Source organism: Anas platyrhynchos, chromosome 3 (assembly GCF_047663525.1).
Source record: "Anas platyrhynchos isolate ZD024472 breed Pekin duck chromosome 3, IASCAAS_PekinDuck_T2T, whole genome shotgun sequence".
NCBI lineage: Eukaryota > Metazoa > Chordata > Aves > Anseriformes > Anatidae > Anas > Anas platyrhynchos.
Genome location: NC_092589.1, coordinates 55,712,081 through 55,737,142, shown reverse-complemented (window position 1 = coordinate 55,737,142; position 25,062 = coordinate 55,712,081). Strand labels below are relative to the sequence as shown.

Below are 25,062 nucleotides of genomic sequence, written 5' to 3'. Positions count from 1 at the left end.
TATATAGCATTGCATAGTGCAGTTGGAAATGTTAAGGCATATGAAAACAGCTTTAAAACACTAATGTCCCCCCTTGTTGTTGTTGTTGTTTTGATACTTTACACAGGTGAAAGCAGGAGTACTGCGAATTTAGCAACATAAAGAAAGAAACTTTATCCTTTATCCTACTATAATACAAAATTTTCTCTGTTAAATGACAGCTCTGTTGCCAATCTTTATCATCCATGGCGAAAAAAAAAAAAAATGTCAACTCCTAAAAAGGAATTTTGAACCACGTTTCATACAGCATCTGTCACAAATCACAGCAGATCCTGCACCTACCAACCCCTGCCCTCTGTGTTCCCAAACCAGGATGCACCCTACACCATCTCTGATGCTAATGGGGTTGTAGTGGGGTGGGACCCTCAGCAAAAAGATGACCAAGATTGTAACTGAGCAGAGTCTCCTTCGAAGATGAATCTCTCCTCTATTCACATAAAGAGCCTGGAAGCCCAAGCTCCTAATTTAGGCACTTTAAGGAATTCCTTACTTGAAGTCAGACAAATCTGAGCCACACAGTATCTTTACTACTACTTTTTGAGCAACAACAAGAAGGAAAAACAAAAAATAAACAAAAAATAAACAAACAAACAAAAAACAGAGGGAGGGAGGGAGGGAGGGAGGGAGGGAAGGACTATTTTTCCAGTGGAAATGTAGATTAAGCAGCTGATACTCTGGTAACAACTCAAAGTTATAATGAATTCCAGGATTCATTCGAGTACTCCATTCTTAAAAAACATAATAATGAAAGGCTTACATATGAAATTTAGTAGTAATAACTTTAGGGTCAAATCCATAGTGATTTCTTTGGCAAAGCTTCCACTGACGACACTTAAATGTGATTTCAGTGGGTGTTCTGCCTGCAAAAGAACTTTGGGATTGGCCCACACTCTGTATATTTAAGTCACCCCACTCCCAGTATTATACAGCGCCAACCAGTCACAAAACCTAGCATTATTTAGACCATTTGCATGCCAGAATCTCCAATTGCAGGGTGCAAAAACCAGCAGGAAGCATTGATCATTCCCTTAGTAGCAAACAAAAATGCAATCTTTTTTACTTGGCTTTCTTATGATATCATTTGCCTTCTATAATGGCAATTGCTTTTTTTAAAACGTGGATTTGCACAGTGTTCAATTTGCCAGTTTCCCCATATAGATGTATATTTACTGAAATAGCCACTCACAAAATCCAAAGCCCAAGGGTGGAGACCTAAAAATAAATGTATGTACTTTAAGATCTTTTATATCCATACATGATAAGAAATCTGGTTCTCTTCTGGTGAGCCATAAAAGAGGAAAAATGGGAAAACCACAAACAAGCAAACAGAAAATAAAAATCTCTATCTTTTGCCCTACCCCTTCAAAATTGTATGGATACTACAATGCAACCACTTGGCTAAATGTTTCAAATGTTGGTTTTTCAAAGTATTTAGCCATATAAACTATCGTTTTATTTCTGTTGGCTTCAGATGCTCCTACGCTTATGAGTTTTTCCTTACATCTTATTATTCAAAAACAAAAAATATCAGCCAACATTGCCGTTATGGAGCAAGAAAAACCTAAGTACCGTTTTCCAGTTAACTCTTCTGTATCCTCCTTGAAGTGAAATCAGCAGCAAGAATTGCAGGCCAGGTTTTTCTAATCATTACACCTAATTACTACCATTTAGTATTTCATTTCCCAAGTAGTTCCATAGAAAAGTCTACACAGTTACAAGGCAAGCTCAAGTTACAAGAGTGGTAGAGCACACACTATAAAAATTTATAATTTACAGCAAAATGTGAAGCAAAAACAATAAGCAGTAGTGGGCGATGCTTACAGGCCTACTGAATGCTGCAATCCTAGAAATATTTCAAACAGCATTTCTCTTTTTAATTTAGAAGACTTAAGTCAGATTTGATACTGGATTTCTCACATTCCATATTAAACTATTGCAGTGAATACAGTCTTCATCAGTACTTCTATGCTGTACTTTTAAGCTATTATATAAGGAAATTTTATAACCATAACCTTCTTAATCTTGTGAGGTTTTTTTTCATCCTTTTGTACAGTTTCTCTGCTCTGAGATATCAATGACTAATCAAGCTGTTCCGTATTTTCCCCTTGTTTAACCTCACACCCGAATGATGAGTTTGTCACCTATCTGTTCCCACAGCACGTTAACGACTTCACAGCCAGCAGTTGTCATTGGCTGTCTAAGCGAGTCAACGAAGAGGCTGCTTCCAACACAAACCACTCCAAGGGGAACCGAGACACTACAAAGCACTGAGGTTTGCTCCCTTAAACACCATGCATGCTCTATTTGCAAGTTTTTCCCTTCTTTCCCCTCAATCTTCCTTCCTCTTGCATTCTCCAGAAGCAGAAGAGCCGGCCAGGAGGAACTTGCCATGACTCGGGACGGAAAGGCACTTTCACTTGCAGGCACCTCAGTTTCTCCAGCTGAGCCGAGGAACAAACTCAGCAACACAGCAGTGAACATTTGCACGCCACTGGTTTTCAGGAGGAGCACTGCCCCTCCCAGCAGTTCCTGGATTAAGCCCAGCGTTCAAACTACAAAAATATAAGCTTATGAGTTGACTCATTAGTCAGAGAAATGCGATGTCTTCCAATGTTAAGGAATGTGACAATAACAGCAAATCTCACCCTGCTTGATAAACGGCAGGCATTTCTCCATATAAGGTGAAAAATGTGCTAGAGCTGCTCACGCAGCACTGTTAATTCTTTGCCTGTTCTTAATATGCAAGAATATAAATGAATGTATAAATCAATTTTGGAAGCAAACCTAGGAAGTCCGTTTTGCTTGCTGATAGCTATAAACCATCCAAACCACGCTCAGCACACGAGGAATGTTGAACTTAACCATTTAATCCCTTTTAAGCACAGAGCACATTTGAGCTTGGTATGAACATCTCTCTAGCGCCGAACTGAATGTAAATCTGAAAGGTCCTGGACTTTTTCAACCTCTAAATTCCCCTTCTAGTTCACCATTTCCTGGTATTCCCTTGCATTCCTGCCCCTGACTGACAGCCTTGCGGCCGGCAGTGCATCCAGGATGTGAGGACATCAAGGGAAACTGGCAGCCCAACAAAACCATTGGCCCTTCACTCTGTGCATCCTCTGGCCTGAGCACCAGGGCTGCAAGGTATCAGCACAGGGCCACTGATGCTACTTTATCTCTTATCGTCTCTGCTCTTATTGTCTAATAATCTCTGAAGTAGCAACATTTTTGTTAAGGAGCATTTATGAAGTTGTTTGTGCATTACAAAAAGATTGCAGACATCACTCACTGATGGAGAGAGACTGATGGATAAACTTCTGTTGATTTTTATGGGCTCTATACCGGGCTGTGATGGCAAAGAAAAACTACTTTATATGACCCCTTTTGCACAAAGCATGATAAGGCACCTGCAAAAAATCTCTTAGGCCTGGCAATGAAATCCAATTTGTTTTGAAATTAGATCTAAGCCCTGGTCCCCCCCATTTCTTTGTTTTCACACATGTTATCAACACCCCTCAAGTCATCACAATGATCTGACAAATCACCTAATGAACCAGCTGGTACACCAATGGACATTTTTTGTAGGAATGAAATGTCAATCGCCAATTGACCACTGTTTTCATAGGTGGGATGTAGCAGACTACGACTGACACCTGTCAAGATGATGGTTTCCTCTTTAGAGAGGGTCTGGAAAACGAAGGATAGCACAGAGGTAACCAGAAAGTTTGCTCACATTTCTTCAGCTATTGATTTAATGGTTAAGAAGAGATGTCAATGACTTCCTGAAGAGTCCATCAGCAAATAAAAGGCCATAAGCACACCTGACGATAGAAGGGTAGAAGAGGAAACTCATGAAAAAAAAAAAAAACAAAAAAAACAAACAAACAACAACAACAAAAAAAAAAAAACCAAAAAAAAACAGGGATCTTTCAGAGAAGACTCAAAGCTGATGCAATTATCATGGGACAGATTTCTCAAAATCAAGCTGGAAACACGGAGAGAAAACAAAAGGATGAATAGAATTAAATGATTTAAGAAAATCCTGAAATCCATTAAACACACCACAGAAGCTGTACTCTAGCAGTCAGTGACTTCTATGAGAAGAGAGGCACAGAGGGGAAGCTTCCACATACTGTACATATACCTACAAAATGTGAGTGTATGCACAAAAATAGACAGAAGGAAAAAAAGATACTTAACAACTTTCTTTAACTTTGATGAAATGACATGGCAAATTTTGATTTGATTATTTTAGTCCCCGAAATTTCTTTACATCAAAGATCAGGTGGCTGCTTCAAATTGCCAATACCTTCCTGGTTTATCTTCATTCAACCAGAAAATGTAATGTGTCCTGCTGAAAAAACAGCACAGGCTGCTTTATTGCTACTGTAAATGTAATACTCTATTGCATAGACTGCATCAAATACTTAACAGCCAGAAGGAGAACATGGGCTGGAAAGGAGAAACAGGTATTTAGAACACGTTAAATGTCTCAAACAGGGATGAAAAGCACAATTAGCACATTAAGTATTTCACACATTTTTTCTTATTGCCCCGTAAGGTTCAGGTTGGAGTTCAGCAAAGAGAGTGCAACAATGCTGCAATGTCATGGCTATTAAGAAACGCAACAGAGAGGAATGACTAGCTATGGCAACTTCTTCTGATTTTTTTGAGGTTTCTCTCCATCTGTTAACCAAAATCCAACACCTTGTCATTGTTCTTCCACTTCTCTTGTAAAGCTTTTCTTGTCTTATCCAAAGGAACAGCTTCGCAGTACCCTGACACACAAAAATCCTAGAACTGAGGGGGCTGAAAATGAAGAAAATTATTAATGTGAATTTACCAGGTCATTTAACTTCATTCATTTCAGGTGAATTTCAACATTTAATCACTTCTAATTATTAAAATACACAATCAATTGTACTCTGAATGGCAAGTTATTATTGAAGAGATTACTCTGTTACTTGTCCAGTAATAAAATAGTTTCTGAGATGTAACTTGCAGAACTCCAGTTGAGGAAGAGATAAGAAATCCACCAAACCCCTTGAAACAAAACAAAAAAATCCCAACCTTATTCACATAATCATTCAACATATACTTCATAACCTGTCTTTAATGACATTTATGAAGCAGTAAGAGTGAACTTCAGTATTAATTACATAGTTAATTCAGCTATTTGATCCCTCTAGGAAAAGCAAATAAATAATACAAGAGAAACCTGTTAAAAATAATATACTAATAACATCAACAACCACCACCAGGGGTACGGTACCAGACCCCTTTCCAAACAGTTGCAAAATTGATTTTAATACAAACATAATCACTATCTTGGTGGTTTCAAAGAATCATAAAATGGCATGCAGCTTTAACAAAATATCAAAAATACATCCACAATTGAGAAAAGAAAGGATGCATCAGAAAAGCTTAATGGAACAGATGTACAGCTTTGGAAGAACAGTATGTTTAATAAATTTCTGGGAAAAAAAGAAACCAAGAAGGTCCCTACACTAATTACAACACTTACTTGCCTGCAGAAGTACAAAACAAAACAATAAACAGCACCAACAAAACACTCGAGGTGAAACACGTTTCTTTTTGCAAGTATAAAACATAAAGGGACTCAGTTAACTGGATAACAAGCTAATATTCTGCAGTCACATGGGCTTTAAGCCAGCACGGTTAGTGAACACAGACATAATCCCAGGCACACGTCTTCTACCATCTAAAACACTGACAATAATTGCATACTTGTAGCTGGGTATATACTAAGCTCACTGGAACAGCCAACCATTTCACTCAGTTGTAGCTGCTAGTATAATTAAAAATATTAAAAAAACAAACAAACAAACAAAAAAGGCACAGTGGACAGTCAGAGAGTGTCAGTACTCATTTGCTGAAAGATGAACAACAAAAAGTTTTTGCACCAGTGAGAGCTCCAGGAAACCACCAGCCTGCCTTTAGACCCATGACCTAGAGGTGAAGGCATCCTTGCCTATTCCTGATCAGTCAGGGCACAAAATTCTCACCCACTAAAAAACTGCTCCAGAGGTTTCTAGCTGTCAGAGATTCTGTTTTGTTGCGTCCCACATGTAGCACCTATTGCCTTGCTCTGTAAGCAAGTATAGCCCGTGACCAGCTACCAGGCAGCAAGCCCTGCAGTGATAAACATCTGGATTTTAGGAGCCAAGTTCCTCTGCTTGCTGTGTTCTGTGAAAGGTGGAGGGAGGGGGAACACCACAGGAGAATTAACTCCAAACATTATTTAATCATTACAGAATGATGCTTTAAGCATGTTTACAGTCATTCACATCTAAGGCTTTTTCTCATTTCCTGGAACCTTATCTAATGTGAATTCCATACGGAAGTTTTTAGTGGTATATGAAGATGCATGCAAACTAACCATACTCCAAATCATTCAGATAAAATAAAATAGTAAGTCAAACAGTGAAGAAACTAGGGCTGTCAAATTATATCTGGAAAAAAAAATCTGACCTTTTTGCACAAACTTACTCTTAAAGAAACTATTATACATCCTTAATTCAGATGATAACTCTGATGTGGCTAAGAACAACCATGCTTACAGTTGTCTCTCTTTTTATAGACAGAATGCCTATTATCCATGTGATAGCAGAGAGCTCACATGGCTAACCACCAGCTTAGAGCTTTTCAGGGTTTAGAACTTAAACTTCGGAGATTAGGGATTCTGCTCCAAAAACAGCTGAAAAGAGCAGCAGGAACCAGGACATGACAAAGCAGGAAGGACTTCTGCTGTACGTTGATGGATAATGTCTCCCCCAAAAACTTCCCCTGTGAACTTCTGAGGATGCCATTTAATCATTCCTGCTTTTATTCTGCACGATTTTAAATATCAAATATACCTATAGGTATTAAAAGTGTGTATTGATAGTGCATATGAGAATACATACAATAATTTATATATACTTATCATGCCAATAATGCATGGGAAAAAAAAAAAGAAAAAAAAAACAAACAACACTTAAAACAACCATGACTAAATGATCATGAATACCTCACTCCACAATACTAAGTTCAAAATGATAAATGATGCATTACAATTCCAGCCTCTATTAACAAGCAACTTCAACTCCAGTAATTCCACAAAGAAATCCTTAGAAAGGAATGGAAAAAAAAAATGTCAGCAAAATATAAAAGTTCCTCATAAAAAGATCTTTGGCTGAGGAAAATAGCTGCACAGTAAGAACCTCCTATCTCAAGAGGATATAGAGGATACAAGTGAACTAAAAGCTAACGTAAGAGCTCCCATCCTGAGATCCAAAAACAGTTAGCTCTACATAGTTTCTTGAAGTATTTACCAAACACGTATTATTTGTGAGACGGCCTTCCCTATAACACAGAAGTCGCACTGTTACTCGAAATATTACAAGAAATAAAAACAATGTCAGTATGTGGAGCACAGGAAATAAAAAACTGTTCCAAAACAAAATAAATTATTTAAGAAGAAACAAAATGTTCAGATGTGCTTACTAGTCAGGCACAGTTCAGAAACTGGAAAAATATTTTATTGTAATCTTGTGAAGGAAAAAAAAAAAAGTAGCAGAAGATAAGTATTTTAAATAACCCAGACACTTTTTGTGATGACTCAGCCCTTACTGCGACTTTTTATAGCTGACAGGCTGAATATTTTAATTTCTATGCCAGTTTTACACAGGCAAGTAGTAGCCACTGATTAAGAGATAGCTTAGTCTGAATCCAATGGATGGCGATTCATATCTCCCCTCCCGTACAGCTCTGAGCCAACATTCATAAAGCCATAAAGTGCAGGGAAGGAAAAGTAATTGACTAAAAGCAAATTTTAAAGCATTGATAAAAGGGTGCTCAAAGTCACCCTTTAAACTTGTTCTTGGCCTACAATGCACACCACCATTTACAACAAAGGGTTTAGCAAATGGTTTGTCGTTATTGGCCTCAGGTGACACACTTTTCACACGGATAAGTGTGCACGTGGAGATCTTGCAGGACACATTTTCACATAAAAATGTTGGCTCCAAGATGTTACAGTGACAATTCATCACAGATATTTGCGTCCCAAGCACTATACCAACAAAACCCCAAACATTTTATAGTCCTAAGCCCCCTTGTGTATCATTCCAGGAAACATTTCATCATAACAAAATTGCTGACAACCAAATATTGCAGGCAATCCTAATCCCGCCAGTGAAGGACCATCTCCCAGCAGTACAGGTTCTGATGTTCTGCGTAGCCTAAATTTGAGCATCTCTAGGGGCAGGGATCTCACTGTTTCCCAGAAGAAATGTTCTACTATTTATGAGATCTGACTGCGAAAATATTCTTCCTTTTATTCAGATTAAATTTACTGCTCCCAATTTTTACCATTTATAATCCCTCGCAGCATTTTAAGTAAGTCTTTTCTGCATAAAACTGACAGCTTTCATGTATGCAAACTATTACAAACCATTACAGCAGCCCTCTGCCGTTTATCCCATGTACAGAACTTAATTCACTCTGCTTGAATTAGATTTCAGTATTCAACCATTTGTTATGCTTCTACGAACTCTCTCCAAAACACAAACCATGTCCTCAACACCATAATTTTTTGGACCCCTGTGAACTGCCTGATAGCTCTCACATGCCTTCCCACTGCTGTGGCTCCCACACCTGGATGCAGGAATCCAGATGCATCCCCACCACAGCTGCGATGGACAAGCAGTGTTACTCACATCCTCATCTCTGCAACTCAACTTGTGGTGGTCAGATTGCATGGCCATAAAACACCATTTTGCCATGCAAGAATATTCTATGGCTACAGCCACCACTGCCATCCCACTGCATCTGCTCCTGTCTCCTCCACTTATTCTCAATTTCAGAAACACGCCTCAAATTCATCTCCATCTCCTAAATCTTTCGATCATCCTGAGGATCTGCAGAGCATCTTGAACTGTTTACAAGTACCAATCTCACTCCTCCTCTGTGCCCAGAGCAATCTGCTTTTGAAGAATGCCTGCTGGATTGCTGGAGATCATTAGGCATGGCCCTCCCCTGCCAGCGTGGAGGGCAAACGCTGGCAACTGCTGGGGTCACGCACAACGGCACTCCCAAAACGTCATTCAAAGCCCTCACCAACGCCGCAGAATTAGTAAAATCTTTTCCATCACCAGTGGTAACGGACAGAATCCATGGCAGCAAAAGGATCTGTGGCTTTATAATACGCTACTCAAAATATCTGCTGATGGTCATAAGACAGAAAGAGTAAGCCAAAAAAACTGTATGATGTAGTCAGTTGGCAACTGGGGAAAATCACATACAAAATGAAATGTGTTCAGTGCTGTAAAAGCAGGGCTGTGGGAAATTGTTGGTTCTCCATATAAGGATCCAATATTTTTTCAATTTGCCAGCATAGCATAAAGCATATAAAATCTTAAAATAAAATTCTAAATGTTAAACATGAAGAACACTTTTTGCAGTATTTCTTAAGAATGTTAATTCTGCATACCCATGAGTCTCGATTTTACAATTTGTAGCCAACCTAAATGAAAAATGAGGATTTTTAACTTCTCCATATAAAAAGTCAGCCACCTTTTTAATTGAGAGTTAGAAAAGCATAATTGAAAATTACTAACCTCAACATAGTCATTAGTGACAAACCCTAACCCCAGTTAAACGCAGCCCTAATAGGATTAAAGCAGCATGCAGGATGATGTATGCAGCCCTGGTATGCACGAAAAGCTGAAGAAAAATCTGGATCCATTTGTAGAGCAGCAATCAGAAGGCAGCTTGGTTGGTGCCTGAGGTGCACATGCACCCGCCACAGCACCTCCCTGCCTTGCTGGAGCTGCAGATGCTGCTGTGGAGGCACCACCAAAGTAAAAGCCGAGCACACCTGGGTGGATTTAAGAGTGCCAACATGCCCACCCTCATCTGTCTGCTGCATACAACCTAGGTTTGCACGCACCAACTGGGAGGGGTAACTCGACCAGTCTTCCCATGCCCTTTGGTCTTCCCAAGCCCTTTGCACAACCACACTGGCAGCACAGCTCTGCCACTCCATGCACTGGCTTCCCCTTCCACATCCTTCAGCATCCACCCATCCACAAAGGTCTTCAGCTTGTGAGCGAGCTGTTTTGACCACCACAGCTACAGATTTGCACCCACAGGTAATGCCGGACCCAGGCTAAGCTTCGGGGTCTCCAAGTCCTTCAGTGGGCATCAAAACTGTCTAACGTGAGACTTCCTATTGATCACATGCCACTGGCTACACATCTAAGGAGGCTCAGGAGGGTAAATAATTTTTTCCCAAGTCAATTGTAAATTGGCTTCCTAAATTGTCTCCAGATCCTTTCCAGACAGCAGAATGGAAATAATTAGAGGTGGTTGGAAAATGGAATTTTTGTCCTGCGGGGAAAGTCTGATAGTCCTATGCTTATTTTTATCCTGACACAGGCTAGAGTGAAAAAGCCTTAAAATATTTAATAGAGCGAAATATGGCAAGGTATTCTGATATACTGAAACACTAACATGAAAACATTTTGACCCATTTTGCTGCTAGACAAAAGGTCAAACAGAAGCCATTTTAAGCTGAATTATCGCCATGCCAGCCAGGGAAGGATGGGCGAGGTAGAAGAGCTGGCAGGCATTACGGCACGCAAGTGCTCCAGAGTGACCAGGGATGGGAAACGTGAGGCCATGGTGGATGCAAAGAAGCAATGGGAGAAGGCAGCAACAAAGTGCTCAACACTTGGGTGAGATCCGGTCTAGGCCAGTGGTTACACCAGGAGCACCAACAGGCATGAGGGAATACATGAATGGCACCTTTCACACGTGGCAACACACTCCCACCTCCAAATGCCCCTCACACTCAGTTCACACTTGGGAGAAACCAGGCCACCACTGCTACTGCTGGTAGACAAAGCTGCTCTTCTGCTGCAAAGAGAGAAACTAACGTCACACACCTGGATGACAAGGACTGGGGTAAGGTGGCACTGCCTGGACCAGGCTGATGGAGGACCAGGGAGGTTTCCACAACCCAGGGTGCAGAAGCCCATGCCTCCATCCCTACAGCACCTCCCTGCCCCATGCAACTCACACAAGCATTGCCTATCCCTCACTTGGACACACCACCAATCCATCTAAGCTACTTATCTTCCTCCCCAAGGTCCTATCCCCCTACCACGACTATGCAGCAATCACCAGCACTGTTGACACAAGCTAACTGTCCATACACCACCTTCTGTCTATTCCGTCAAACAGAAGGATGGGGATTTACACTTAATCACCACTCCTTTGTTAAGCTTCCAAAGACAAATTTAAATAAGACCTTCTGGGGGTTCGAGTGGGGAGGCTCCCCCCATTTTAAAATCAAATGCAATGGTCAACCCCTAACTTTCCTTGCTGCTTACTTTGCAGGCAATACTTGCCCACCACAGCTGTATACATACTGACTTCTTCATGGAGAGTTGACGTGCCATGGGGAAACCTGCAGAGATCTGATATGTGAAAGTCATACACAAACTGCAAACAAGCATGAAGGATGGGATTCACCCTCAGGAAGAAGACACCTCCTCGCCTGTTCTTCACATACAACACAATGGTTTCTGCTGCCTAGCTAGAGATATACTGTTGAACCAAGGACCTAGGTAACTCAGGTAAAGAGTAAGACTCTTCCTTCCTGACACCTTGGAGATGACTGTTGTATGCAAGCAGGAACCCTCATAGGAAAACATCTAGTGTCATCACCCTGCTAAGGGTCATCCCTTCAGCTGTTTTGCTGATAGAGCCATGAAAATCCCAAGCAGATGTGAATTTCTACATCATCTGAATTTTGGGTTCCACAAAATGCCTTTGGCTACTATTCATGGTGATGATATCTGTCTAACTTGCTGCTAAGCCAGTTGAATGCAACTTTTCACTGTACGGCTATGGAGGTCTCCTTGGCCTCTCCTCTTCAGATCACCTGGCAGCCACAAACAGAGGTACTTGCAGCATGCTGTGCGTGCACAGCTGAAATGGACAGGGCCTTTAGCATGAAATGACTAGACATAGACACAAGCAAAAATGCTTAGACCTTTGTGCCTTTCTCTGAAAGCTCTCTCCAAGCCAGACCAAAGTAGTGAGACAAAGAAGCCCTCGAAGCTCACCACCCTTCTAACACCTAGTCATTTTGACCCCCAGTGCAAGAATTCATGATTTCCATCTCTCTGAGACTATATTGCCACACAAAGCTATGGCAGGAAGTATGCAAAGTTGGGTTTGGTCTGGTTTTAAACTCACAGAGGACAGCACAGTGGTTGTCACTGTCTATCAAGGCAGGTTGGCCAGCAGGACTAGCCCGTTTGATTATGGGTCAAGCTACCCTTGTGCTACAGACACTCCAGTCACTCCCTGCATCTGTATCCCCAGACTGGGAGAAGGGCAAGGAGAAAAGCCCTAGCTGCCCTATCTCTCAAAAGCTGACAAGGGACTCAACAGTGAAATGCTGACTGACCCATCAGGATCCTGTTTCCAGCTGTAAAGTCTTGAAGCTCACATGCAGTAAAGCAGCACTACCTTTTTCAACAAGTATCCATGCCTCATCCAACAGGGAAAAAAAAAAACAAAAAAAAAACACAACTCCTCATCTTCCTTACAGGCATGAGGGACAGCCACTTGAGAGGTCATTTCTTCCAAAAGGAGACCATTATAAAATTTTATGAAAAGCAGCCTCTGTACACAAGACTGATACAATTCAGGCTCTAAAAGAAGAGAAACTTCCAACAGTGTTAGATAAAATTAGTTTTATTAACAAAAAAGAGGACAAAAAGGAGGCAATCTCTTCTTCATCTTTACTGGGCATTGTTCCAAGGAAATCCTTCTTTGCAAGGTAGCAGCTTGTCACAAGGACAGAGAGTTTTACTCCTCTGAAGTCAAACCCTAAGGAACAGCTGCAGAAGGGATGGGAGCAACTTCATGTCTCCTGACCCTCTCATATGGAAATGCAGCTTCCAAGCAGCTTTCTACTAGAGACTGCTAATTCTGCAGGTATCAGAAAAGGCTCAAAAAAGGCATTGATGAAGAAAGTGAAATGCTGTCCAGGAAAAGATAATCTTTTGGTGTTTTGGACTTGGATGGCCACCAAATCAGAAACTGTTTCTTCCTTTTTTAATATTTCCACACAGTGGGACAAGCTTTGCAAGAAAAAAGAAATCAATTAAATTCATGCAGTCAAAGACAGGCAAAGCACCAAATGATGCCAGTTTCCTTTCATCAAAGATTCAGATTCAGAGGCTATGTCTACGGGTGATGATGCTGACAGGTACAAACTTGTTCTGAGCAGACGCAAGCAGTCCCTGCCCACACTCAGAGATAACCAAAAGTCTTTTGAACGCTTAGCACGGCTCTGGGCCAAACTAATAAGCTCTGCTGAGCCGCAGGTACATCACCTTTAGCTCCGTGCCATTACCTTGGGCTCAGCACATGCTGGCAATGTTCACAGCACTTCACGCTGGCTCAAAGCACAGGCAGGGTTCATTCCCGTCTGCCATCAGAGGCAGACAGAGCTGCTGTCACACTCATGGCTTCATCTTTAAGCCCTGACTTTGGTCGTGCATCCACTCACGCCAACTGCTTGCATTATCAATCTAACAGAAGACATCTCAGGCTGGTCTTCTACTCAAGCATATGTTTTGACACCAAAACAAATGTTCTTCCTGTTAAGTGGATGAAAGATCTTGAACTGAGCATCTAACTAAGACACTTGGCTTTAATTCTGAATTATGTGTCTGTATCACAGCTTTTCTACTGAAAATAAAGAATTTACACATTAAAATGAAACTTCTTAAACAAAGCAGTGCTTTTATTCAAGTGTTTCTTTGGAAATACTTCCTCCACCCCAACAGGGGCCGTGTTTAGGCAGCTGGCTCGGGAGCAGAAAGAAGGGGAGGATGAGAATCATGCCATGCTCATGACAGGTAGAGATGCCAGGCTTCCACCTGGCTTTCGGGCTCCCGTCTGCTCTTTGACTCAGAAATGACATCTCTACAGACAGACAGAAGGGTACGGGGCTGTAAAACCAAAACATATTTTCTTAACACTGCTCCAGAAATATCCTCTGCTAAACGTGTAACAGATGCATGTTCCTCATTAAAAAAGTGTTGCTATACATTATGTCTTGGCTGCAGACAGATTCTGGCAAAGCCTGATACACTGTGGACATATAATTCATGCGTATAGTATGTGAACTCTGTACCCCACTTCTCAACCTGCTGAGCTCCTATCGTGGCTTTTGGGCAGTGGAAATGGGAGCAAAGGGAGAAAGCAACAGCATGTGTCTGATGCTGGAACTGAGAAAACAACCATTCAAAGTTTTTGAACATACTTCTCCCAGCACAATCCCCAGGCATCCAGTTTTCATTCCCACGTGTGTCATGAACTGGAAAAGCCACACCAACTCCGGCTACCTTTCTCTAAGAGGAAAAAGAAATCATCACTTGACGGTGACCATTTTGTTCCTTGAGTCATCTGTCTCCTTTTGTTAAAAACTTAACTCTTGGCTTTTTGGAAAGGTAGGCCCTAATGATGAATTACAATATTTTTGGCTGATTGGTGCTTAAAACCAGCCCACGCTAAGCATAACTTCATAGTCCACAGGGAGACCCTCAGTTTTATTCCTTGCCTGGTATCCAGACTTGTATTTAATTACTGGTTATTTAGATTTATAGGCAGATTTGCTAAAAACAGTGACTCTCTGTGTGCAGACAATAACCTTTTGATGGGTACAGTAGTAAAACTGAAATTGCTATGTAAACAGGACCAAATTTTAAAAGTAGCTGGTGTAGCTCTATAATGAAATTGGCAGCACTGTGTGGGTACTTTGTCTCAGAGAATGCTAAATGGTGCATAGCCAGCGTTTGCTCCATAAACTGTCAAACAAGAGAACCGCAACTGTTCAGCGATTTGTTTTTCTAATGTAGTTCTCCACCATGGGAAATGTCTTTTCCATGGCCAAGCACAGAAGCCAGTGGGATCCAAAAGAAATACAAGGGAGAAAGATGATGTCTATAGGGTGTCTCCCAGCTGAGAAAAAAGGTGAAGGAAAAAGTTTCTGAAAGAGTTGGGTTTGGTAGTGTTATTGAAAAAATACAGTGCTCAGGCAAGACTTACTTTTGGGATGCTATACTTAATTGTCAAGTATCAATAATGCTACTATAACACCTAAATATTTCTTTTAATTCATTAGTCAACGTAGAGATAAAACCGATGCCTACATCAACAGAAAGACTGAACAACAACATGTGTACCTGGTAACCTTCTGAGGGCCTTTTACTACTTTACAAAATGAAGCAGACCTCATCACCTTTGAAAGACAGAAAAACTAATACCCACCTTTGCTGAAGAAACAAACTTTCTGCAAGTAAGCGATATCCGAGCTACACTTCAGCAAATAAAGCGATATGTGAGCACTGGTCCCAGGTTTCCTGTTTTGTTCTATATTCTATTTGTCATTTCTTTTCAGTTTTATAGCTCATATCAGTAGAACAACCAACAAATGTTGTTTTGTTCATAATAATGGAGGGTAGATAGAAAAGGAAAGTCTTTCCTACTGATGAAAGGATGCCCCTGATTCAGATTTTAAAAGCAATTGATATGGACTGACTCCATTTCAAATAGCTGTCCCGGTGAAGTCTCTCTCAGTAATGGAAAAAACAGCACAGATCTCCTTTTTTCCTACTTCTTCTTGGGCCAGGCAGAAAGAGAAAAAAAAAAAAAAAAAAAAAAAAAAAAAGATAAAACGTAGAATTGAAACCTCATTTGACCTAGTCCTTAGGAAGATGCATTACATTTTAAGGGGTTGATTCTGGAGAAGTAATCAAATACACAATATTTTTTACTGGGGTTCAAGTGTCCACAATACCCAGAGAAATAATCAAGGAAACCCTGAGTAGACTGCAAGACTCCTCTGTACATGTAGAACTACTTCCCAATGGTGCAATTGTAGCTGGTAATCAAGCCTTGCACACTATCAGGTGGCAGATATAACAGTTACTTACCCCTACCCTACAACTTCCCTGACTGCTGACAGACTGCAAACGGGTTGTTCATAACACGAGCAAAGGTAGGACGGGACTATGGTAAGTGGCTGGAGAGCTATCAGCAGTAATGCACCAACTGCAACAAATCGGCTCAACAAGAAGGGAGTGTCAACACACATCAGTAACTTAGACCGTGATTGCTGAGAATCAAAGTTCACATCATTTTATGTCCCTGAAATGTCAACCCAATGGCGAATTTAAAAATAATAGTTATATCACTTTGCCAGTTATAAGACAAATCATAGTAACATTGTGTTGATCTTGACCTGGCCTGAGACAAAGAAGTCACAGATGCAGAGAAAAGCATAGGCCTGAGGAGCAATTACAGAAAATAAAAATTACAGCCATGATACAACATGTCAAATCCCTATTCAATCCCTATTACCAGTTGCAATCTATGTTATCCTTGGATGATATTTTTAGATAAAGATGCCTGTTAGCCACATCATCTTTTATTGAATGTCCAGCATGTTATAGGCATTATGTAAATACGTGAACTTTACAGAGGGGAGAGCATTGTGCAGATATTTTCCTTTATTACTCTTAACTACTGGATTGTGATACAACTTAAAAATTGTCATAGAATCACAAAACAGCTTGGGTTGGAAGAGACCCTAAAAACCATCGAAGTCCAATGTCTCTGCCATGGGCATGGACACCTCGAACCAGACCAGGCTGTACAAAGCCCCATCCAGCCTGGCCTTGAACACCTCCAGAGATGGGGCACTCAACTCTCTGGGCAACCCGTGCCAGTGCCTCAACACCCTCCGAGTGAATAATTTCTTTCTAATGTCCCATCTAAATCTATTCTCTTTCAGTTTAAAGCCACTCCTCTAACTCAGAACCCAATGAGCCCAACAAATTTAGTTAAGACAGTTTTTACCTGCAGCAACAAAAATAGTACTCACCAAATAAAATAAATACTGAGGAAGGAAAAAAGATTCATAGCAAGGCCACATACATGAGGTCATGAAAACCTGAATAAAGAGGGAGTCTAAAAAGGAAATAAATAAAAGGTCAACATGAGTAATTAAAAGAAAAGGCGGGGGGGAAAAAAGCCACCTTATAATTATTTATAATAATTTAGCTTTTCGGGCATCACTTATACTTTATGAAAATGAAGCAGCAAAATCTTAGCACTACTTATTTTTCTATACATATACACAGGATTTTATAGGTACAGTATGCCAAATGTGGACCACTGTAATGTGGACAAATAGCTGAAATCACTGTTGTCAGGTGGCACTGATTTATTTCATTAGAGAAAATGAATCTCAAACAACATCCATTTCACTATCAGTTTCTATGTTCTGCAATCAGAACCAGAACTTAATTTTGCAGTTAAATGAACAAGTGTATTCCTCCTACAAAAATAACTGCTATGATTGCTGAGTACCAAAGTGTTAGGAAAAAAAACCTCACTGGACTTTTAGCAACAATATGCCCTCTTTGCTTGCCTGTACACTGCAGAGCAGGAATTTCCTTCCCTTTTTTGGCACTTTCCTCCAAAGCGGATGCTGAATTCAAGATAATAGGGAGAATGAAAGGCAAGGGCAGGCATCTCTGATATATCCTATTCTTCTACTACTAGACAGCTGAATATGAGACAACTAGAAGGGGATATAGAGTCAGCTGATAAATTTATTCTTTAACAGGAAATAAGAGCTCATGGAAGAGGAATCCATTTGAACTGTATCTGATCACGCCTGCTGGTGAGCAGCAGGGTGGAGGTGAACTCAAAACAGCACACATCTTGAGCGGAAGAAGTGCAAGGACCAAATCAATAAGACACCATGTACCATAATACAAATTTTAGAAAGCTAGTATTTGGACCATGTCAATATAACACAGGCATTGATGGTTTCAACATAATTATTTTAGACTGAAATGCCTGAAACTAAGTAATGCGTTACTTACCTGAAAACTTTTACATTTTTAAGCAAATATTTTCTCCCTCAAAATCTGATAAAGGGGAAGATATACAAAATATTTTAGCTCAAGTAAAACATTCCTGTTGGTTTGAAACCACAGGAAAAAAAAAAAAAATGATTTTAACAGTTTTTTGGGGGTTGGTTTGTTTTTTGTTGTGTGTGGGTTTTTTTGTTTTTGTTTTTTTCAAAATAAGATGCCTTGCAGTCAGTTGGTAAAGCTTGAAAGCTTATAATTACTTAACAAGCTTTGTGTTCCAAACAATGGTATCTTAATGGTTCAAGTTTCTCTTCTTTCTGCTGTCATACATGCAATGATCACGCAAGTTAATTATAGAGAGTTGACATTGCCAAATATCACACGCTAAAGTTGTGATATAGTTCTACTAGAAATCAAAACTATACCCTAATTATTGGTACTGCTACCACGTTAAAGACCTCACTCCCTCTGACTATGGGCAGGTTGCATCTATGGTCAAGACCAACCTTGCACCAACTGGCCTAAGCAAATGCTCTGCAACAAGAGCACAGCTGCACAATGTCAGCACCAGATCCAGGACTCAATCTTTCTGCAGCAGATTTGTTTCTTAAACTAGAATGAGAGGTGAATGTCCAATATCTGGAGAGCTGCATCTACTATTTCCTCCTAAAAGCTACCTTATTACTCTTGTAGCACTCTGTAAAGGAAGCTAATTCTGTATATGGTTAATGCACATAAGCATGCCTCCTATCTCTCAAGAAAGATAATTTTAAGAGCATTTTCAAGTGACTAATATGAAAGCAAGTAAGCAATTTAAGCTTTATAGCATCAACTGAAACAGACTTTTTGGCACACATCTAAACTCTTCACAGTGTCCCTGCTGAACACATCTATAATTCTCATTTTTATTCTAGATAAGATACATACTGCCTTTAGTATGGTGGTGATCCAATTTAAATGATTTAATTAGAATTATATGCTCTAGTCCTTGGCCACTCTCTTGCTATAAAGTAGGAATTTCCTTTGGGCAGGCACAAAAGCTAAGTTGTGATTGCTTTTCCCAGCTCCAAAGAATGTATTCTTACTTCCCATTCCTGCCAGACACCAAAAGGGTTCACTAATTTCTTTGATGCTTTTCCTTCTCCAACTCTAAATCCATCCTAACAGTATAAGGGAAGCAGAAGCAGTTGTTACCATGATACTGAGTTTAAAATATTAATAAAGACCACTAAAAAGCATCCACATTTGTACTACTTTCTGACTTACTATTAGAATCAAAGCCATGAGAAAATTCTTCTCCAAAGATGTTATTTTTCCAAGACTTTATAACCTGAATCTTTCCTTTCCCTAGAAAAGGAAGAGGATCTACTAAAACCATCTTAACATTTATTACAAAATCAATATTTTGTAAATATTGATTTCTCTAAAACCTGATACCAATAAAGAGATTTCCTCTTAATTACTACAGCAGAAAACTGTTTTCACACTCCCCTCTACAGTGCTTAAATTTCCAACAAGAAGAAAGGAATTAAAATAAGGAGCAAGAACAGATTTTTAGGCTTTCTGGCTTTTAGTTTCCATGAACAATTCACAGGAATTAATTTCTTTACACATATAAGACAAAGTTGCTGACATGAGCAAGCAACAAACTTCTGCACATGATTTCAGTGGTGTCCCAATACCCTCAAGGAGAACATTTGTCTTTTCATCCCTAACTGAAGATAGGTTTGTTTCCAAACTGCATCCTGGAGACATTTGACTAAAACTGCTTTCCTGCTTTCCTTCAGGCAAAAAGTAAACATCTATAAACATTTTGTACTAACATTGCAATGCAATGCAATGCAAAAAAAAAAAAAAAAAAAAGACCACGCACTATTACATGTACTCATGTGCTTTCCCCCCCCCCCCCCCCCCCCCCCTTTTCTGCGTTTATAAGAAACAGGCAGTGATGCACGCCACGAGGCTGGGATCTAATCAGACACAGTAAGGCCCTGTCTAGACAGGCAAAAGTTATCACAATCAGTTAACGTGGTTGAAGAACTCCATTAAGACGCAGGCTAGCCAGGATGAAACCACATTAGCAAGCCACACAGCACAGCTAGGCAGCAAGACGGCCTTGAGGCCTTCTCCCAGTACCTGGGAAGTGACACGGATGGGCCACTGCAGCTTGGCTGTATCGGGCTAAAGTGACTGAGAACCCTAAAATAAAAAAGTCCCAAAGTAAGTCAAAACAAAGCCCACCTTATCAAGCTCACCCCTTCCAAACCGAGCCTCCCCTAACGATTTGTACATGGCTGGCATGTCACGGCAGGGCTGAGGAATCGCCGTCAAAACTACAGGCAGGAGCGCAGCCCAGCTCCACGGATCTTCGAGCCAAGTTCGGTGAAGCCCCACACAGTTCACAGAGGCTTGACAGCAAAGAGGAGCCAGGCAGCTGTACGCTTCTGTGCCCGGACTCATGCTAACCCAGCACCACCAGCACGATAGCAGGTGCCCACAACAGAGAGGCCATTGCCTACCCAGCGGGTAAGCACCTGGTGAGGGTTTTCATTCTCACCCTTCATCCCCTGGAATTTCACCACTTCTGTTTGCAGGAAAACACGCTTCTGTGGTGTTTGGGATATAAGCACATATCTCCCAATAAAGAAACCCAATACACACACCAAGAAAAAGACAAAGCATGAAAGGAATGAAAAATTAAGGAAGAGTGATTAGAATTGCACCTAATGCAAGACAAACTTGCTTCCTTTGCTGTGATCTTCCCCACAATCTCAAAAATTTTATGGCTTCTTAATATCACCTCTCTACTTTGAAAACTGCACATCACAGCATATTTGATTCAGTGGTAAATGTGATAAAACCACACGCAGTCCATTTATTACTCTTACTTTATTACTCTTTTTCAAATAATTGATTTTAAGATAAACAAAGAATTTGAGAATGCTAAGGAGAGAAATGAGGAAATAAGAGCACCTACTAAATCATTATCATAAAGTCTACAGGCAGTAGGAGCACTTCTATATCCAGACACTAACATTTAATCATGGCCCACAAGAAAACGAAACAAAACTCATGGAAGTGCTCATGTTTTAATTGTCCTGACAATAAAACCTATTTTCAGCTATGCTGTCCCAAGCAATGAACTGCAAGCTTTACAGCTGCTGTTAAAGGCCTCACAAACCCTTTGCCGAAGAGGAGTAAGCATATACTTCTGCGGTTACACAATGCCATACGTACACTTTGGGGAGAGGAGAGGAAGCTATAAACTATCCACAATCCACCAGGGAAAATCATTCGTCTTTGAATCAAGAACAGGCTTCATAATAAATTCCTTAGCTATTGTATTATATAATCGCATTGGTAGCATTTGTCCAAACTTTTCCAGTGCATTACTTTGAGTGGCTGCAATTTAGTTTACAGAGAAAAAATAATCCCACAGAGAATTTGACAGCATACACAGGAACACTGGCAACTTTTCAGTTCCATTATTATTGTATTATTATCCTCCCATTAACAGAAGCAATGGGCTTCACTTTGGCACTAGCAGTATCTCACCTTTGTCTTTAAATGGCAAGGCAACCCCATCAATCTGTAAAGGTGTTTCACAGCACCATGAAAGGTCTTTACTGATGTGCTTATGCACTATCAGGTGTAAGATTTCAGCTGAATTTCTCACTGCAAAGGCAAGCGGACAGCTCGGGGAGCTCAACAATAGCTAGCGGAAAGGACTGCAGGCTGGGCATCCACATCACCCTCTGCAAGCATCGCACTGAAGGCAATTCAGTGTGCCCTCCAGCAGTGGACTAGGTACAAGTGTTTGGTGGTAACAGCATCAGCTGAGCATGGAAGAGCTCAGACCTGGCTAATAAATGCAGGCTCTGGATGAACATCTGAAAATTGAATATAAACAGTTCTTCAAGCAATTCACGGTAAGTGCCATGAAGAGCTGCACTGTGACAGAGGGGTAAGAGTGCCTAGATGCCATAGTTCAACATGGCTAAGCTCTGTATGCAGACACGCAGGCTCTACTTCCTTTTGGTAGCCAACAAGTAGTAAGAACTAATCATGATTTGCAATTGCAGCAACAGTTATTACTTCTAGATTGTCAGAAAACGTACCGTAGGGATCTAACAGGAGACCACAGGAATGCTCCCCAGGACCTGAACACCAGTGAACACCTGCTGACAACTTTTCAAGGGATTGCACTAAGTGGAACAGGAGCAGCCAGGAAGGGAAAGACTGGGTTTCCCACCTCTGGCAAGAGAGGGCTTTGCTGCCTTATGCTGATTCCCAGCTTCTACTTTTCAGCCAGCCCCAGTTTGGAGAAACACATGCTCAGTGGATCAGCATCCATTGCTGTCACAAGCCTATGATATTTACTGCAACTGTCATGAGCACCTGTAAGACTTCTAGCTCACCTTCTGCTCTAAGTTCTAGACAACACTGCAAAGAACCACAAGTACCTGTAAAAGCTCACAGACACTTTTTATAAAACACGAATACTTTGTATAAAACACTGCACATGCTGCTGTGCTATCTATGGCGCTTACTGTTGTCCAAAGCAACAATTATGCAAACACTTGTGCACTTGCTTAATTTTTCTGTTACAAACTACTCCATTATGCCTAATGGAGTCATTTACAAAGGCTTGTTTTTAGCCAGGAAGGCCAGGTTCCCCAGGCTACATGGAGAATCACTGCAGAGGCTCCCGGGGAGGTAAGAAGGGGGGTTCTGCTCAGAGCACCTACAGCCACCCTGCAGCTCCACGGGGAATTTTGGCAGCAATACTAACTTCTGCCAGCTTAAAAAAGCAGCCCTGCCTTACCCACACCCTTTTCCTTCTCCTCTTACCCCCCAGTGAACCAAATCATGGAAGCAATCCAGGTTAAAATTAAATCCGGGGTTTTTTTTTGCTCTGTGCCTCAATCCAGTTCACCGCAGGGCAGCATAAGCATTCATACTGGTGCGAATGGAGAAAGGAGGCAGAGGTAGGCACGAGCTGCCAGGGCGACACTAAGTTATGCCAGGTTAAACCACACCAAGCACAGCCATGTCCCAACACTGCACTTCCAGCTCCACTGCGCTCACCCACCCACCACTGATGGTGCAGGGATGAGGGTTGTCCTCTCTCCCCTCCCTGCCCTCTCCCCATGGTACCAGAGCTCAGCAGCCTTCACAGACCCTCCCCTGTGGGCTAAAGCAGCAGCCAGCTCCTGCAAGGATTCAGGGGCTAGGTTAGATATTTGCTGTGTTAGCTCTCCAACTGGCTTTGCACAGGGTCAGAGGAACCGGCACATGGGAGAGGGTGCGATGGGACCAGGACAGCTCATCCCAGCACAAGAGCATCCAGAGCAAGATGTCTGTTTCCCCCGGCTGCAGAGGCAATCCCCTCCAGGAGCAGCAGATGCCTCCCACGGGGACCAGCCACAGAAGTAAAGCCAAACACACAGAGAAACGCCTGAAGGATTGTTAAGTTTTGCTCGTGCATTAAAAAAAAAAAAAAAAAAAGGCATAAAAGGACATTACTGAAAGTAAAGTTAGATAAAGCAAGGTCATACAAAGTACTGGTTTCCTTTTACATTCTTTGCATATACAAAGATCCCAACAGTTCCAGGGGGATTTTCTTGTGTAGTCTTACTGAAAGCTGATTAAAGAAAATGACCATAAGCCTGCTGTTAACTTAAACCAAATTATTAATTTAATTCAGTGGGAGTTCTGGGTGTGTGGAAAGCACAACATGGCACCCTTGGATTCACACACGCAGATCTCTGGGGAAATGACAAGAGCCCTGCGGACACGCAAAAAAGGCAAGATTTACTGCAGGTTATTAAAACCCAGCACACAAATCACCTATATCATCACAACATCTTCGCCAGACTTTAAACTCCTTACGCAAGATCGACCTTTCAGAATTGCCATCGTTAGCTGCGCCTTCTCCCTTTTCAACCCCAGTCGCCTCTACCCCGAAGGTCTCCAGCAGCGAGCCCTTTTATTTCACCACGATTTTCATCCGAGCTGCCGAGCCCCGCGATGCAAGGGCTACCTGCGAGGCAAGGAGGCTTCCGAGCCGCTGCTCGTTTCAAAGCCGGGCACGGCCGTGCACACGCGGTACCTGCCCGGACCTTGCCAGGTCCGGTACCCGGGGGGTTCCCGGAGGGTGCCTGGGGGGTTCCCCCCTGCCTGAGGCTCTTTGTTCGGCGGCACCAGAGGCCGGAGCGGCCGCGCCCCAGCGTCGCTCAGCCCCGGGGGGTCCCCGCCGGACGGGGCGCACGGAGCCGCCCCGCTCCCGGTCCCGGTCCCGGCCGCGGAGGACGGGGCTCAGCACCGGCGGGCAGACGCACGGACACCACCCGGCAGCTCCAGCCCCGAGGGGCCGGGGGCTCTCTGCCCGCCCCCATCCCCTTCTCCCCCTTTACCTGCCCGCGGAGCGCCGCAGCCCCCGCAGACTTTGTCCCCGCGGCACGCCCGGCTCCCGGCGGAGAAGTTTCTGCCTCTACTTCGCTCCTCGCACCGGCGGCGGCGCCGCTCCCCCTGCCCGCCCCCTCCGTCCCTCCCTCCCGTCGGGGGAGGCGGCGGCGGCCCGACCCCGCCCCGCAGCTCCTCCGCCCCGGCCCGGGCTGAGCCGGGCAGAGCTGAGTCCCGGAGCCCTGCAGCCCCGCAGCCCCGGGGGTGCCACCGGCTGCGGCCGCGGTAGCTCCGCGGAGCGCCCGCACGTCGGGGCCGGGGCTGTTCGCACGGCCCCGGCGGTGCCCGGTCTCCGTCCCCATCCCCATAGGATCCAAGTCTCGCAGCCCCATCCTCCTCCACGTGCCCCAGCCAGGCCTCCTGTCTTTTCGCAGTCTCTTTACAAACTTATTGGAAGTCACCGACCCGGTTACTACGGCCGTGGGAGAGATTAAAGCCCAGGAGAACTTCAGCCCTCGAGGTTTTTAAGAGCTCTTCCGAGAGGGGCTCCACAGCAGAGCTGCGATGGAAACGGCTCCGGCAACACAGCCGCAATTCTCACAGCTGTTTGGGGAAGCGAGGGGCAGATGCTGCCCCTACACATCCC

The 25,062-nt window shown here is 42.4% G+C and overlaps 1 protein-coding gene across 2 annotated transcripts in view; it reads right to left on the bottom strand.

Moving 5' to 3' along the window:
* The window catches only part of TIAM2 (TIAM Rac1 associated GEF 2), a 172,371-nt gene extending 147,807 nt beyond the window's left edge, over positions 1 to 24,564 (bottom strand). For both annotated transcript variants that reach the window (XM_072035929.1, XM_072035931.1), the window contains exon 1: positions 24,428 to 24,564. The gene's annotated coding sequence lies outside the window, so the exon portion shown is untranslated. The remainder of the gene's footprint in view (positions 1 to 24,427) is intronic.
* Between the last annotated feature and the right edge of the window lie 498 nt (positions 24,565 to 25,062).